Below are 18,710 nucleotides of genomic sequence, written 5' to 3'. Positions count from 1 at the left end.
ACTCCAAGACCGGCGCCCAATCAGGTTCGATGGACACGGATGCACATGGTCCGGAACCCATGGCCGGAGACGAGTCTGAGGTTCCGGTGACACAAGCCCAGCTTGATGTTGGGTCCGTGTGCGGCTCGAGCGCCGCTGAGTCTGCGACCTCCGTGGCGGGGTCAAGCTTCCCGTCTTCGGACGATGCAGTCCACTCCGGCTCTAGGGCCAGGGCGGTCCCAGGTGCTATCTCCTGCGAGTGGCCCGATGACAGATCTAGGTCATGTTCATCGTGGTGTCCGGGGACAACTGTCATGGGCTTGAACCCGTCGAAGATCAAGTCTCTGCGGATATCAGCCACAAAATTAAGGCTTCTGAATCTGACCTGATGGCCAGGGGCGTAGCTATCGATCTGCTCTAGATGGCCAAGCGAGTTGGCCCGTAGTGCAAAGCCGCCGAATACAATGATCTGTCCGGGGAGGAAGATCTCCCCCTAGACTACGTTGTTGTAGATGATTGATGGAGCCATCGAGCCTTATGGTGACGACGCAGCAGAACTCTCAATGAAAGCACCAATGTCGGTGTGAAAACCGGTGTATCTCGGGTAGGGGGTCCCGAACTGTGCGTCTAAGGCTAATGGTAACAGGAGGCGGGGGACACAATGTTTACCAAGGTTTGGGCCCTCTCTATGGAGGTAATACCCTACTTCCTGCTTGATTGATCTTGATCAATATGAGTATTACAAGAGTTGATCTACCACGAGATCGTAATGGCTAAACCCTAGAAGCCTAGCGTGTGAGGTTATGATTGTTGTGGCTAAACCCTAGAAGTCCCTCCGGTTTATATAGACACTAGGAGGGGCTAGGGTTGTACAAAGTCGGTTATAGAGAAAGGAATCTACATATCTGAATCGCTAAGCTTGCCTTCGATGCAAAGAGAGTCCCATGCAGACACGGGACGAAGTCTTCTATCTTGTATCTTCATAGTCCAACAGTCCGGCCAAAGTAAATAGTCTGGCTGTCCGAGGACCCCTTAGTTCAGGACTCCCTCACCCTCCTTGGCCCACCTCCGATGCCCATCTTCTGCTATATAAGTCATTTTGACCTAGAAAAAATAAGGGGGAGACTTTCAGGATGGAGCGCCGCCGTCTCGAGGCGGAACTTGGGCAGGAGCACTTTTGCTCTCCGGCGGAGCAATTCTGCCAAGGGAACTTCCCTCCCGGAGGGGCAAATCATCGTCATCATCATCACCAACAACTCTCCCATCTTGGGGAAGGCTATCTTCATCAACATCTTCACAGCACCAACTCCTCTCAAACCCTCGTTCATCTCTTGCATTCAATCTTTGTATCAAAACTATAGATTGGTGCCCGTGGGTGACTAGTAGTGTTGATTACATCTTGTAGTTGATTACTATATGGTTTATTTAGTGGAAGATTATATGTTCAGATCCATTATGCTATTTAATAGCCCTCTGATCTCGAGCATGTTTATCATTTGTGAGTAGTTACTTTCGTTCTTGAGGTCACTGGAGAAATCATGTTGCAAGCAATCATGTGAACTTTATATGTATTCGATATTTTGAGGGTGTTAATTGCCATTCTCTTAGTGGTGTTATGTGAAAGTTGACTACATGACACTTCACCATATTTGGGCCTAAGGGAAGGCATTGTGGAGTAATTATTATATGGTGGGTTGCGAGAGTGACAGAAGCTTAAACCCTAGTTTATGCGCTATCTGTAAAGGGCCGATTGGATCCAAAAGTTTAATGCTATGGTTAGAATTTATTCATAATTCTTTCTCGTAGTTGCGGATGCTTGTGAGAGGGTTAATCATAAGTAGGAGGTTTGTTGAAGTAAGAACAGCACCTAAGAACCGGTCCACCCACATATCAAATTATCAAAGTACCGAACGCGAATTAAGCCAACATGATGGAAGTGACTAGATGAAATTCCCGTGTACCCTCAAGAACACTTTGCTTACTATAAGAAACCATTTTGGCCTGTCCTTTGTCTCAAAAGGATTGGGATACCTTGCTTCACTTTTGTTACTACTATTGTTACTTGCTCGTTATAAATTATCTTGCTACCAAACTACTCCGCTACTTACAATTTTAGCACTTGCAGACATTACCTTGCTGAAAACCACTTGTCATTTCCTTCTGCTCCTCTTTGGGTTCAACACTCTTACTTATTGAAAAGATCTACAATTGACCCCATACACCTGTGGGTCATCAAGGCAATTTTCTAGCGCCATTGCCGGGGAGTGAAGCGCCTTTGGTAAGTGGAATTCGGTAAGGAAACATTTATATAGTGTGCTGAAATTTATTGTCACTTGTTACCATGGAAAACAATCCTTTGAGGGGTTTGTTTAGGGTATCTTCACCTCGTCCGGAACCACAATTAGTTACCCCTCAACCTACTGCACCTACTGAAAATATTGAATATGAAATCCCTTCGGGTATGATAGAACAACTGCTAGCTAATCCTTATTCAGGAGATGGAACTGAACATCCTGATATGCACTTGATACATGTGGAACAAATTTGTGGATTGTTTAAGCTTGCAGGTTTACCTAGGGACGAAGTGATGAATAAGGTTTTCCCTTTATATTTGAAGGGAAAAGCATTAGCACGGTATAGGCCATGCGATGATATTGGATCATGGAATTGGAATCGTTTGAAATTGGAGTTCCATCAAAAATTTATCCTATGCATCTAGTTCATCATGATCGGAATTATATATATAATTTTTGGCCTCACGAAGGAGAAAGTATCGCTCTAGCTTGGGGGAGGCTTAAGTCAATGTCATATTCATGCCCCAATCATGAGCTCTCAAGAGAAATTATTATTCAGAATTTTTATGCTCGGCTTTCTCGTAATGGTCAAACCATGCTGGATACTTCTTGTGCTGGTTCTTTTTTGAAGAAAACTATTGAATTCCGGTGGGATCTTCTGGAAAGAATTAAACGCAACTCTGAAGATTGGGAACTTGATGAAGGTAAAGAGTCGGGTATGAATCTTGAGTATGATTGTGTTAAATCTTTTATGGATACCGATGCTTTTCAAAAGTTTAGCACTAAATATGGACTTGACTCTGATATAGTAGCCTCCTTTTGTGAATCATTTGCTACTCATGTTGAACTTCCTAAAGAGAAGTGGTTTAAATATCACCCACCTATTAAAAAGAACCAATACTAGTTAAGGAAGAAACTATACTTTATAATGTTGATCATGTTGTTCCTTCTGCTTATATTGAGAAACCACATTTCCCTTTTAGGATAAAAGAACATGCTAAAGTTTCAACTGTGGTTAACAAAAGCTATGTTAGAACACCTAAACCTGATGAAAAAATTAAAGTAGAACCTATCAATGCTATGGTTAAAGAACTCTTGGAAGAAGATACGGATGGGCATGTTATTTACTTCTCTAAAGAAGATGCTAGAATTGCTAAACCTGATGGAAAAGATAAACATAGACCTGCAGTTGGCATGCCTATTATTTGAGTTAAAATAGGAGATCACTGTTATCATGGTTTATGTGACATGGGTGCTAGTGTGAGTGCTATTCCCCACTCCTTATATGAAGAAATTAGAGATGAAATAGCACCTGCTGAAATAGAAGACATATATGTTACTATTAAACTTGCTAATAGAGATACTATATCACCAATTGGGATTCTCAGAGATGTTGAAGTCTTGTGTGGGAAGATAAAATACCCTACTGATTTTCTTGTTCTTACCATCCCACAAGATAAATTTCGTCCCATTATATTTGGTAGACCTTTCTTGAAGACTGTCATTGCTAAAATAGATTGTTAGAAACAAACTGTCGGTGTTAGCTTTGGTGATGAATCTCATGAGTTTAATTTTTCCAAGTTTAGTAGAAATCATCATGAAAAAGAATTGCCTAGTAAGGATGAATTAATTGGTCTTGCTTCTATTGCTATGCCACCTACTGATCCTTTAGAGCAATACTTGCTAGACCATGAGAATGGTTTACATATGCATGAAAGAAATGAAATAGATAAGATCTTCTTTGAACAACGTCCTCTGCTTAAACACAATTTGCCTATTGAAACTCTTTGAGGTCCTCCTCCACCTAAGGGTGACCCTGTGTTTGAATTAAAACAATTGCCAGACACTTTGGAATATGCTTATCTTGATGAAAATAAGATATATCCTGTTATTATTAGTGCTAACCTTTCAGAACATGAAGAAGAAAGATTATTGAAAGTTCTAAGGAAGCACTGAGCTGCTATTGGATATACTCTTGATGATTTAAAGGGCATTAGTCCCACTCTATGTCAGCACAAAATTAATATGGAACCTGATGCTAAACCAGTTGTTGATCATCGACGTCGGTTAAATCCGAAGATGAAAGAAGTGGTAAGAACAAAAATATTAAAACTTCTGGAAGCAGGTATAATCTATCCTATAGCTGATAGTATATGGGTAAGTCCTATTCATTGTGTCCCTAAGAAGGGAGGTATTACTGTTGTTCCTAATGATAAGAATGAGCTTATTCCACAAAGAATTGTTACAGGCTATCGAATGGTAATTGATTATAGAAAATTAAATAAAGCTACTAGAAAAGATCATTACCCACTGCCTTTTATTGATCAAATGTTAGAAAGACTATCTAAGCACACACATTTTTTCTTCCTTGATGGATACTCTGGCTTTTCACAAATACCTGTTTTACAATCTGACTAAGAAAACACCATTTTTACTTGTACTTTTGGAACATTTGCTTATAGACATATGCCTTTCGGTTTATGTAATGCACCTGCCACCTTTCAAATATGTATGACTACTATATTCTCTGAATTTTGTGAAAAGATTGTTAAGGTTTTCATGGATGACTTTTCTGTTTATGGGAAGTCCTTTGATGATTGTTTAAGCAATCTTGAGCGAGTTTTGCAGAGATGTGAACAAAAGAATCTTGTCTTGAATTGGGAGAAGTGCCACTTTATGGTTAATGAGGGAATTGTTTTGGGTCATAAAATTTCTGAAAGAGGTATTGAAGTGGACTAAGCTAAGGTTGATGCAATTGAGAAAATTCCATGTCCTAAGGACATCAAAGGTATTCGTAGTTTCCTAGGTCATGCTGGTTTCTATAGGAGATTTATTAAAGACTTCTCTAAAATTTCTAGGCCTCTCACTAGTCTTTTGCAAAAGGATGTTCCTTTTGTTTTTGATGATGATTGTTTAGAAGACTTAAAAAAAATCAAGAAATCCTCAATTTCTGCACCTATTGTTCAACCACTTGATTGGAGCTTGCCTTTTGAAATTATGTGTGATGCTAGTGATTATGCTGTTGGTGTTGTTCTAGGACAAAGAGTTGATAAGAAATTGAATGTTATTCATTATGCTAGTAAAACTCTAGACAGTGCTCAAAGAAATTATGCTACTACTAAAAAGGAATTTTTTGCAGTGGTGTTTGCTTGTGATAAATTTAGACCTTATATTGTTGATTCCAAAGTAAGTGCTCACACAGACCATGCTGCTATTAAATATCTTATGGAAAATAAAGATGCTAAACCTAGACTTATTCATTGGGTTCTCTTGTTACAAGAATTTGATTCACATATTATTGATAGAAAAGGAGCTGAGAACCCCGTAGTTGATAACTTGTCTAGGCTTGAAAATGTGCTTGATGACCCACTACCTATTGATGATAGTTTTCCTGATGAGCAGTTAGCTGCAATAAATGTTGCTAATAGTACTCCTTGGTATGCTGATTATGCTAATTACATTGTTGCTAAATATTTACCTCCTAGCTTTACATACCAACAAAAGAAACAATTCTTCTATGATTTAAGACATTACTTTTGGGATGACCCACATCTTTATAAAGAAGGAGTAGATGGTATTATTAGACATTGTGTACCTGAGCATGAACAGGGACAAATCCTGCGGAAATGTCACCTTGAGGCCTATGGAGGGCATCATGCTGGAGATAGAACTGCTCACAAGGTATTGCAATCTAGATTTTATTGGCCAACTCTCTTCAAGGATGCCCGTAAGTTTGTCTCATCTTGTAATGAATGCCAAAGAATAGGTAATATTGGCAAGAATCAAGAAATGCCTATGAATTATTCACTTGTTGTTGAACCGTTTGATGTTTGGGGATTTGATTACATGGGACCTTTTCCTACCTCTAATGGGTATACACATATTTTGGTTGATGTTGATTATGTTCCTAAATGGGAAGAAGCTATTCCAACTAGTAGTGCTGATCACAATACCTCTATTAAAATGCTTAAGGAAGTTATTTTCCCAAGGTTTGGAGTCCCTAGATATTTAATGACTGATGGTGGTTCACACTTTATTCATGGTGCTTTTCGTAAAAATGCTTGCCAAGTATGATGTTAACCATAGAATCGCATCACCTTATCATCCTCAGTCTAGTGGTCAAGTTGAACTTAGCAATAGGGAAATAAAATTAATTTTGCAAAAGACAGTCAATAGGTCCAGGAAGAATTGGTCTAAGAACTTAGATGATGCACTTTGGGCTTATAGAACAGCATATAAAAATCCTATGGGTATGTCTCCTTATAAAATGGTTTATGGAAAAACTTATCATTTGCCTCTTGAGTTAGACATAAAGCATACTGGGCAGTTAAAGAACTCAATTATGATTTCAAACTTGCCGGTGAAAGAGGTTATTTGATATTATCTCTTTAGATGAATGGAGAAGCCATGCTTATGAAAATGCAAAATTATTCAAAGAGAATGTTAAAAGATGGCATGACAAAAGAATCCAAAAGCGTGAGTTCAAAGTAGGAGAATATGTTCTTTTGTACAACTCTTGTTTTAGATTTTTTGCAGGAAAGCTCCTCTCGAAATGGGAAGGCCCATATGTCATCGAGGAGGTTTACTGGTCTGGAACTATCAAAATAAATAATTTCAAAGGCACTAGTCCGAAGGTTGTTAACGGGTAAAGAATAAAGCATTATATCGCTGCTATGCTTATCAACATTGAAAGTAATATTATACAAACTTTGACACCGGAAGAACACATAAAAGAGTCCTTCCGAACACCCCAGAATCGTCAAAATAAGGAGGTACGAGATACGGTAAGTAAACGATCTCCGATAAACCCGCAAAAATATTTTTTGTTAGTTTTGGAGTATTTTAGAATTTTGGAAATAAAGAAACTCCTAGGATACGTCCCCTGGTGGGCATAAGACACCAGGGTGCGCTAGGCATGCCTGGCGCACCCAGGTGGGTTGTACCCACCTGGGGCACCTTCCAGACTCTATTTTTCTTCTGTATACTTGTACTGCAAGATAAAAAAAATTATATATACTTCCTGAACCTGTTAACCACCGTATCGCAAAGAAATCCTCTGTTTTCTTTTCTTATTGTTCCTGGTTAGATTTATCAAGCCAGGCATCACGTCTTCCTGCTCCCCAAACAACATGGAAGAAGATGCTTGGCTGATGAAGATCGAGACAAAGAGGGAGGAGCTTACGGACGCTGTCAAGGGAGGCAAGGGAAAGTAAGCTACCGTTAATCCATCCCCGGTGACAGCACAAGCACTGCTGGACGAGGAGGAGGAAGAAGCTTCTTCACCACCAATGGAGAATTGAGTATCGGGTATGGGCACTCCCCTTGGCTTCCGCCAAGCTTGGGGGAGGTGCCCCGGTATTGTATCATCCCACTATCTTTTTGTTTTTACTTATCTTAGTTCGATCCTTTTGCTTTTGATAAAATAAAGTTAGTTCGATCCTTTCTTATTTGAGAGTCTGCTTAGTGATCTATCCTCATAATCGTGTGCAAGTTATATAATAAAGTTAGTCTAAGTTTTGCTTTCTTTACTTTCATGTTGCAAATAAAGAAAAGAAATAAGAAAGGAAAAAAATATAAATAAAGGAAATAAATCAATAAGATCATATACTAATCCTATGGTAGGTTATAGCACCACATAAGCAAAAAGTATAAGTAGGAAATTTTATTAGAGATTGACAAACAGAGCATTAGTCAATGATGCAACTCATGAAAGAATTAATAAGGGAAGAGAAGATTCACATATCAATATACTATCCTAGAAATCTTTTGTGATTTTGAGCCCTCATCAAAATATTATATGACAAAATTGTTGACATTGGACAAGGAAGACAACTTAGTGATTTATGTATATTTATATTCACATAGAAGTCATATTGTCATAGATCCTTTAACATGTGATGCTTGCCCCCTATCTTTGCTAGCCAAAAATTCCGCACCAAGTAGAGATACTACTTGTGCATCCAAAACCCTTAAACCCAAACCTTTTTCAAGTGTCCACCATACCTACCTATAGATTGAGCAAGATCCATCAAGTAGGTTGTCATCGATGCGAAAAGGAAATAAAAATTGCTTCTAAATATGTGAGATCATTTAGTAAGAGAAAATTGAGCGTTGTATGAACTTGGATGACAAAGAATAAAAGCGACAAACTACATAATAAAGGTTGTCATCTTAAGGGGCAATACAATGTGACGTTCTCTTGCACTAAGGGATTGAGCATGCAAACAAATAAGCAATGGCAACCTCTGCTTCCCTCTACGAAGGGCCTATCTTTTACTTTTATGTATTTACTTTTATGCAAAGAGTGAAAGTTTTCCTTCTATTCCTTTTTATTTTCTCTTTTGGCAAGCATCATGTGGTGAGGAAATATCTAGGCACATATGTCCAGTTGAATATAGATAGCATAAGTTATTATTGTTGACATCACCCTTCAGGTGAGTATGTTGGGAGGTGAAACTATGAGCTCCTATCTTTCTATGTGTCCGGTTGAAATGTTTTGCTCATGGGTACGAGGTGAGTGTTAGCAATCATAGAAGACTACGGACTTGCTAAAAGGCTCTGACTCGTGACTCTTCCTGAAAAGATGATGAATTGTAGTTGCAAAGTTGACTGAGAACATAATTTATTGGTTTTTAATAGAGTTTTTCCTTTATATTTTGATTATGTGATGAACTGTTACTTATTCATGGGAAGTATATGATGCAAGTTCAATGATAAAATTCCTATGTTCAATTTTGTTGTTGTTATAATAATCAAAATGATGCTTCTATGTCCGTATTTTTGTTTTTATCGACACCTCTCTCTCTCTCTCAAAACATGTGGACATGTTTTTCGATTTCGGTTTTCGCTTGAGGACAAGCGAGGTCTAAGCTTGGGGGAGTTGATGCGTCTATTTTGCATCATGTTTTCTTACTATTATTTATAATGTTTTTATCCATAATAATGCTTTTTGGAGTAATTCCAATGCCTTTTGTCTCATAAATTGCAAGGTACACACCAAGAGGGAGAATGCTGGCAGCTGGAAATCTTGACTTGAAAAAGCTACGTCAGGCTACCTATTCTGCACAGCTCCAAACAAGCTAAAACCTCACGGAGAATTTTTTATGGAATATTTAAGAAATATTGGAGAAAAATAACTACCAGAGGGGTCCCACCAGGTGGGCACAATATAGCATGAAACATGTGGATCCAAATCAGCCCCTTATGAAGCAACTCATAAACTAGGGTTTAAGCTTCTGTCACTATAGCAACCCATCATCTACTTATTACTTCCCAATGCCTTCCTCTAGGCCCAAAAAATGGTGAAGTGTCATGTAGTCGACGTTCACATCACACTACTAGAGGAGAGACAACATACATCTCATCAAAATATCGAACGAATACCAAATTCACATCACTACTAATAGCAAGACTTCCATGTCCTCAGGAACAAACGTAACTACTCACAAAGCATATTCATGTTCATAATCAGAGGAGTATTAATATGCATAAAGGATCTGAACATATGATCTTCCACCAAATAAACCAACTAGCATCAACTACAAGCAGTAATCAACACTACTAGCAACCCACAGGGACCAATATGAGGTTCTGGTACAAAGATTAGATACAAGAGATGAACTAGGGTTTGAGAGAAGATGGTGCTGGTGAAGATGTTGATGGAGATTGACCCCCTCCCGATGAGAGGATCATTGGTGATGACGATGGTGATGATTTCCCCCTCCCGGAGGGAAGTTTCCCCGGCAGAACAGCTCCGCCGGAGCCCTAGATTGGTTCCGCCAAGGTTCCGCCTCGTGGCGGCGGAGTTTCGTCCCGAAAGCTTGCTTATGATTTTTTCCAGGGTAAAAGACTTCATGTAGCAGAAGATGGGCACCGGAGGGCTGCCAAGTGGCCCACGAGGAAGGGGGCGCGCCTCGTGGCCAGGGTGTGGGCCCCCTCAGGTATTTCTTCCGCTCAATATTTTTTATTAATTCCAAAAATGACTTTCGTGGAGTTTCAGGACTTTTGGAGCTGTGCAGAATAGGTCTCTAATATTTGCTGCTTTTCCAGCCCAGAATCCCAGCTGCTGGCATTCTCCCTCTTTATGTAAACCTTGTAAAATAAGAGAGAATAGCCATAAGTATTGTGACATAACGTGTAATAACAGCCATAATGCAATAAATATCGATATAAAAGCATGATGCAAAATGGACGTATCAACTCCCCCAAGCTTAGACCTCGCTTGTCCTCAAGCGGAAGCCGATATCGAAAAATATGTCCACATGTTTAGAGATAGAGGTGTCGATAAAATAAAATACGGACATGAGGGCATCATGATCATTCTTATAACAGCAATATATATATATATATATATATATATATATATATATATATATATATATATATATTGTCATATGATTTCTTATGCTCAAGTAAAAATCTATTCACAATGTCAAGTATGATTCAGGAGCTTCATTGAGAACTAACAAACTAGGATCTCGGTTATTGAAGAAATTGCCATTTATCATAACATAGGAAAGAGTCATCATAAGAGCTTTTCAGCAATTCCACATAGTCAACTATCATTTAGTCTTTCACAATTGCTAACACTCACGCAATACTTATGGTTATGGAGTCTCAATCGGACGCAGAGAAAGATAGGGGCTTATAGTGTTGCCTCCCAACCTTTTACCTCAAGGATAATGTCAAAAATAATAGTTCATGCTAACTTACATCCAATTGGATATATATATCAGGATCTTTCCAACACGAGGTGCTTGCCATAGGATAAAATGTAAAACAGAAAGGTGAAGATCACCTTGAATCTTGCATAATGTAAAAGATAGGCCCTTCGCAGAGGGAAGCAGAGGTTGTCATGTGCTTTTATGGTTGGATGCACAAAATCTTAATACAAAAGAACGTCAATTTATATTTTCACTTGTGATATGAACCTTTATTATGCAGTCCGTCGCTTTTATTACTTCCATATCACAAGATCGTACAAAGCTTATTTTCTCTGCACTAATAAGTCATACATATTTAGAAAGCAATTTTTATTGCATGTGACATGACAACTTACTTGAAGGATCTTACTCAATCCATAGGTATCTCTACTTGGTGCAAGGAATTTGGCTAGCATGAGGGGGAAAGGCAAGCTCAACATGTTGGATGATCCATGACAACATACTTTAACTGAGATGTGAGAAAACATAACCCATTACATTGTCTTCCTTGTCCAACATCAACTCTTTAGCATGTCATACTTTAATGAGTGCTCACAATCATAAAAGATGTCCAAGATAGTGTATTTATATGTGAGAACCTCTCTTTCTTTATTACTTCCTATTAATTGCAACGATGACCAAAACTATGTTTGCTAACTCTCAACAACTTTTAATCATCATACTCTTTATATGTGAAGTCATTACTATCCATAAGATCAATATGGTCTCTTTTATTTCTTTTATTCTTTTATTTATTTATTCCCTCAAGATCATAGCAAGATAGCAAAGCCCTTGACTCAACACTAATCTTTATTATATATAGCTCATGGACTCGATTACATAGAGGGATCACAAAGCAAAACTCAAAACTAATTCATACCAAAACTTTATTCTACTAGATCAAGATATTACCAAAAGGATCGAACTAAGTAAAACGTTAAAGATAGGAGTGTGATGGTGATACGATACCGGGGCACCTCCCCCAAGCTTGGCAGTTGCCAAGGGGAGTGCCCATACCCATGTGATTATGTCTCCTTCTTTGGAGTTGGTGGTGTGATCTTCTTGGCGATGATGCCCCTCAGGATACAATTCTCCTCCTCGAGCTTATTGATTTGGTGCTTGAGGTCCATGTTTTCATTGCAGAGCTTACCCATGACGGCTAAAGCTCCTTTTACCCAGGGATGTTGCACAGCTGCTGGAGAACAAGTGACACTCTTTTTCATATTTTCATAAGAAAGAAATTTAACATTGGAGGGGATGACCGAGTTTGGAATAGCTGAGCTCTGTAGTTCCCCCATCGTGAATCCTGCTTGGAAGCGAGAGGTAACTTCTTGATCCTCCTCCATGGCATCTATCCTTTTCAAGTCGACCTCCATCTCATCCTCCGTTGATGGACCAAAGTGATAAGCATCGATGTTTGCTCCTGGACTTGGCGTTGGGTGAGACACCCGACTCTCACTGACTGACTCTTGAGAAGACATCTTGCTCTAAATCTGCGACAGAAACAGCTCAAAACAAAAACAGAGGATATTTGTGTGATACGGTGGTCAAAACCTTCAAGAGATTATATAATGAATTTTTACCGACCGAAAGAAGTATCGTGCAAGAAAACGGAGTCCAGAGAGCACACGAGGTGTCCACGAGGCAGGGGGCGCGCCCAGGGGGTAGGGCGCGCCCTCCACCCTCGTGGACGCCTCGTGTCCTTCCCGGACTACTTCTTATTTTCCTATTTTCTTAAATATTCCAAAACGGAGAAAAATTGTTGTTAGAACTGTTTTGGAGTCGGTTTACTTACCGTACCACATACCTATTCCTTTTCGGAGTCAGAAACGTTTTGGAAAGTGTCTCTTATGTATTCCTCTGGGGTTACAGTTTCAATAACATTAGTTTCATCATTTATAGGATTACCTGAGATATAATGTTTGATCCTTTGACCGTTCACCACCTTTGGATTTGTGCCTTCGAAGTTGTTAATTTTTATGGCACCGAAACGATAGAGCTCCTCGATTACTTAAGGGCCTTCCCATTTAGAGAAGTTTTCTTGCAAACAATCTTAAATGAGAGTTGTATAGCAACACATATTCACCTGCATTAAACTCACGCTTTTGTATCCTCTTGTCATGCCATCTTTTAACTATTTCTTTAAACAGTTTGGCATTCTCATAGGCTTGGGTTCTCCATTCATCAATTGAGCTAATGTTAAATAACCTCTTCTCACCGACAAGTTTGAAATCATAATTGAGCTCTTTAATGGCCCAATATGCCTTATGTTCTAGTTCGAGAGGTAAGTGACATGCCTTTCCTTAAACCATTTTGTATGGAGACATACCCATAGGATTTTTATATGCAGTTATGTAAGCCCATAATGCATCATCAAGTTTCTTGGACCAATTCTTTCTAGATCCATTAACAGTCTTTTGCAAAATTAATTTGAGCTCTCTGTTACTCCATTCTACTTGACCACTAGACTATGGGTGATATGGAGATGCAATTCTATGATTAATGTCATACTTAGCAAACATTTTATGAAAAGTACCATGAATAAAATGTGAACCACCATCAGTCATTAAGTATCTAGGGACTCCAAACCTCGGAAAAATAACTTCTTTAAAAATCATAATAGAGGTGTTATGATCAGCACTACTAGTTGGAATAGCCTCGACTCACTTAGTAATGTAATCAACAGCAACTAAAATATGTGTATATCAATTAGAGGCAGGAAACGGTCCAATATAATCAAAGCCCCAAACATCAAATGGTTTAATAACAAGAGAATAATTCATAGGAATTTCTTGACGTCTACTAATATTACCAATTCTTTGACATTCATCACAAGACAAGACAAACTTACGAGCATCTTTGAAGAGAGTAGGCCAATAAAAACCGGATTGCAATACCTTATGTGCAGTTCTATCTCCAGCGTGGTGTCCTCCATATGCCTCGGAGTGACACTTGCGCAGGATCCAAATCAGCCCCTTACGAAGCAACTCATAAGCTAGGGTTTAAGCTTCTGTCACTCTAGCAACCCATCATCTACTTATTACTTCCCAATGCCTTCTTCTAGGCCCAAACAATGGTGAAGTGTCATGTAGTCGACATTCACATAACACCACTAGAGGAGAGACAACATACATCTCATCAAAATATCGAACGAATACCAAATTCACATGACTACTAATAGCAAGACTTCACCCATGTCCTCAGGAAGAAACGTAACTACTCACAAAGCGTATTCATGTTCATAATCAGAGGAGTATTAATATGCATTAAGGATCTGAACATATGATCTTCCACCAAATAAACCAACTAGCATGAACTACAAGGAGTAATCAACACTACTAGCAACCCACAGGTACCAATCCGAGGTTTTGGTACAAAGATTGGATACAAGAGATGAACTAGGGTTTGAGAGAAGATAGTGCTGGTGAAGATGCTGATGGAGATTGACCCCCTCACGATGAGAGGATCGTTGGTGATGACGATGGTGATGATTTCCCCCTCCCGGAGGGAAGTTTCCCCGGCAGAACAGCTCCGCCGGAGGCCTAGATTGGTTCCGCCAAGGTTCGGCCTCGTGGCGGCGGAGTTTCGTCTTGAAAGCTTGCTTATGATTTTTCCAGGGTAAAAGACTTCATATAGCAGAAGATGGGCACCGGAGGGTTGCCAGGTGTCCCACGAGGCAGGGGCACGCCCAGGGGGGTAGGGCGTGCCCCCCTGCCTCGTGGCCAGGGTGTGGGCCCCCTCAGGTATTTCTTTCGCTCAATATTTTTTATTAATTCCAAAAATAACTTTCGTGGAGTTTCAGGACTTTTGGAGCTGTGCAGAATAGGTCTCTAATATTTGCTCCTTTTCCAGCCCAGAATCCCAACCGCCGGCATTCTCCCTCTTTATGTAAACCTTGTAAAATAAGAGAGAATAGTCGTAAGTATTGTGAAATAATGTGTAATACTAGCCCATAATGAAATAAATATCGATATAAAAGCATGATGCAAAATGGACGTATCTTGCATTCCATTGCCTCCCCATGAACACGACGACAATGCAGTTTCTCTGTTCCGACCCAGCCATGTACACGAGCCCTGGCCGTACGTATGCATGATTAGGCATTCGAGACCCCACCCGTATGTACGTATGTGGCCGTATTTTCTTTCTTGCACCCTGGCCGTTGTCTGTACGTGTACATGCTACGTGCGCGCCTCTACTATGACACGTGCCCTTCCTTACACAGTCGATCGTATGTACATGCACATTCGTGACTAGAATGACAATGCTATGTACGCTTCGACCAGGTGGGTCCCGACTGTCAAGCACTTCCTTCCGTGCGAAGAAGTAGCTGGTGGGTCCCAGCAGTTAGGGGGCGAATCAATTTTTTTTCCCATAATATGGACGCACTTCCTTGCGTGCGAAGATGTAGCTAGTAGGTCCCAGCAGTCAGGGGGAAACGTTTTTTTTGCGAAATATGGTGGCCCGTCCAGTGGGTCCCTGCTCTCAGGTGGAGGAATCATGATTTTCCGTGTAATAAGGAGGCACTTCCTTGCTGTGTTCATGGACCCAGCTGTCAGCCTTTCCACGTACAGTACTCTTCTGATGGAAGTAAGTCGTTGACCACATTGACCACGCTACGCCGAGAGCAACAAGGCAGTGGATGACGGCGAGGCCTAGGAAGGGGACGACACGGAGCCGGGGAACACGCGATAATGGATGCCCACGCGAAGAGGAGTACGAGGGTTCATTGGTTCGGCTGCGGTGTGAGGCTGTCGCCGCCGCAGAATAACAGGGGGTGTGAGTGAGTGGAGGGATGACCTGGCCAATGGTGGGAGTAGTAGGGGGCGGTGAGGCCTCCACGGCAGCACAGCCAGCCACAGGAGGCAAGAGAAGCCGGCACGACCAGTGCTGCTTTGGGCGGCTGGAGCAAGATGACCAGAGGTTGAAGAAGCACGACGACCGTTGGATGGACATCGTACAGTCACTCCAGCTAGAATCGTTTATATTGACTAAGTTGACAAAGCCCTTGGTACGTGTCAAGTTAGTAGGCCCACAGGTCAGCTTCCGAAACGGTGCGCCCCAGATGTCAGGGGTAGGAATCATTTTTTGGGAGGGTGAAGCTAGAATATCTGAGATTAAAGAAGAAGCACGACACCCGATGGATGGACATCCAACGACCACTGCTGCTAGAACCATGTGTTGACCATAAGTTGACAAAGCCTTGCATACGCGTCAACTTATTTTTTTTAGGGGACGCGTCAACTTAGTAGGCCCACAAGTGTTTGGCAGAGAACTTATAGCCCATTTGAGATTTGTAACAATGTACAACCCATTTTTGAATTCTAATGGAATTTACTACAGCCCATTTACAGTTCGTTAAAAGTACAACCCATTTTCTAGCTATGACAACAATTAATAATTTCAACCAACCCTTCAAAACAGAATTCAATAAAATTTCCCACATTTTGATGGGATCCGAAATATTTTTATCCCAAAATTTCTATTTGGATTAAGTACAATTTCAATATAAATTTGTATTACGTAAAAATCCAATGAAACATTGCGCGTGCAACAATTAATGAAATTAAAAATTTCAAAATCCAAAAATAATATTTTATAAAGTAATTACGTGTTTGGTGCATTTTTTTATAGTTACTGCCTAATTTTTATAATTACATCCCATTTATTATTTCTTAAAGCCCATTTTCTTCTTAAGCCTAATGCATCCCTCCTAGGAAAGATTTGCAGCCCAGCGGGGCAGAGAGTAAGAAGTTGACCTTGCCTGAGTATTCCTCAAAAAAAAGTATAGTTGGGCTAGCCATTTTCAGCTTGAAAAAAATTAATATCTAGGCTGGATATCTGGCCCGGGCTAGACGGGCCACAGCCTGCCCAGTTAATACCCTGCTCTCCTCTGAACAACAATGAAAACATCGCTCAAGAAAATTTTTGTAGTGCTCACACCTCAAACACACAAATACTGCTCGAGCTGCTTGGTCCCAGCTGTTGGCCGCTCCTTGTGAAATTCTCTCGTTTATTGACTACATAGGTTGACAATGGTGTGGGACCGTGATGTCAGGAAACCAGGAGGAAGCAAAAAAAATAAGGAGGCACTTGCGTACGTGCGGCTATGGCCCTGGTGGGTCCCCACTGTCATCCTCTCCAAGTAAATTCATCTCCTCATTCCTCATGTCCGTTGACTATGTTGACAACGCAAGAAAACGGAGCCACGACGAGCGCAACAACTCGAAGGACGACGGAGAGGGCCTCGCGGGCCCTATAGATGGTCTGATACAGTGCCCGCTACGCATTTGGGAAGCCAGGATCATAGGGCCACATGTCCGCGACGGCATTGTCATTCGCTTGTTTACCGGTGCTCGTTGAGGAGACAAAGGTTGTAGCACAAGTCCTCCTATACTGGTAGCTCTTCCGCCATTAGGGCGTCAAAGTGCGGCCGCACCTGCTCTATGGTGAACACGACATGAACCGGCTTGGACAGTGGCGCCGGCTCCTGGTTGGAAGCTACGTCTATCGTCTGATTATCATCGCTCAGCTCGGCGAGCTCGCTGGTGAGCCAGCATGTCCGCATGCTGGACCGACCCGCTGCCAAGCGCGAGTTTGACTACCCTGGCCCACCTAGACTGCCTCCCTCGCTCGCGCGTGATTTCTGTCCGAAACGGTCAGTGCCCCTTGCCCCGCTTCCCGGTGCAGGTGATTGCTCCGCCTTCAAACGACACAAGTGACGTCCGTCCGTCCGTCTGCCGCACACATTAATGATACGTGGTTGCCGAGCGGCTACTCCGACGCCACACGTCCATCCCTCCACCGCCTACCATTGCTATATAAACTGCTGCGCCGGCCATAGCTGTAGCCATCCGCCTCCATTCCCTTTCTCCTGTCCACACCACTACTGCCAACCATGGCTTCCTCGCACTTCAGCGCTCTTCAGGATGGGCGGACAATGGGCCACAAGGAGATGACATCCATTGCTGTGACTGACAGGACGGCAGGCAACCGAAGAATGACGACATCCCAATGGAGAACATGGTAGTCGACGATCCGGCGCCAACCCCCTCCTCCACACCATCCTCGCTGGTGCATTGCACAATGATCATGGGCGAGGCACGTGCCCAATACATGGACACGATGAGCCAGTAGCGTCAGGAGCAGTTCTGGGAGGCGCAGGCCGATGCCGCCTACAACCACCATCTCTTCTAGGAGCACCTGCAGGCAGAGAAGCAGATCACCGCGGAGCGGGCGGGGCAGGAGGCGCTGCTCGACTCGTACCGCTCCACCCGCGAGGGCTGCCTCGAGCGCTGGCGGTACCACATGCGTAGCGGAGGCTGCGGCTGCCTACAAAGAGGGCGATGAAGTGGGCGAGGCGCTATTTGGCGAGACCGAGGATGAGGCAGAGGACAATGTCGGCTCCAACGAGTCCCCACTCTGCTAGCGTCGACGAGGCCCTACTTCGCCGAGGCCCCGCGGCGCCAACAACGAGGCAGAGGACCCCGCCGGCTCCGCCGAGGCCCCCCCACCGGCACCGAGGCGGAGGCCCTACTCCGTAGAGGCCCCGCCCCGCCAACAACGAGGCAGAGGACATTTCCGGCTCAGCCAAGGCTCCACCCTGCCGGCAACGAGGGGGAGGATTTCCCCCGCTCCGCCAAGGCGCCGCCCCGCCGGCAACGAGATAGAGGACATCGCCGGCTCCGCCGAGGCCCCGTGCCGCCGGCATCAAGGCGGAGGCCCTGCTCTGCCG

Source organism: Triticum dicoccoides, chromosome 2B (assembly GCF_002162155.2).
Source record: "Triticum dicoccoides isolate Atlit2015 ecotype Zavitan chromosome 2B, WEW_v2.0, whole genome shotgun sequence".
Classification (NCBI taxonomy): domain Eukaryota; kingdom Viridiplantae; phylum Streptophyta; class Magnoliopsida; order Poales; family Poaceae; genus Triticum; species Triticum dicoccoides.
This window is presented reverse-complemented; position numbering follows the sequence as displayed.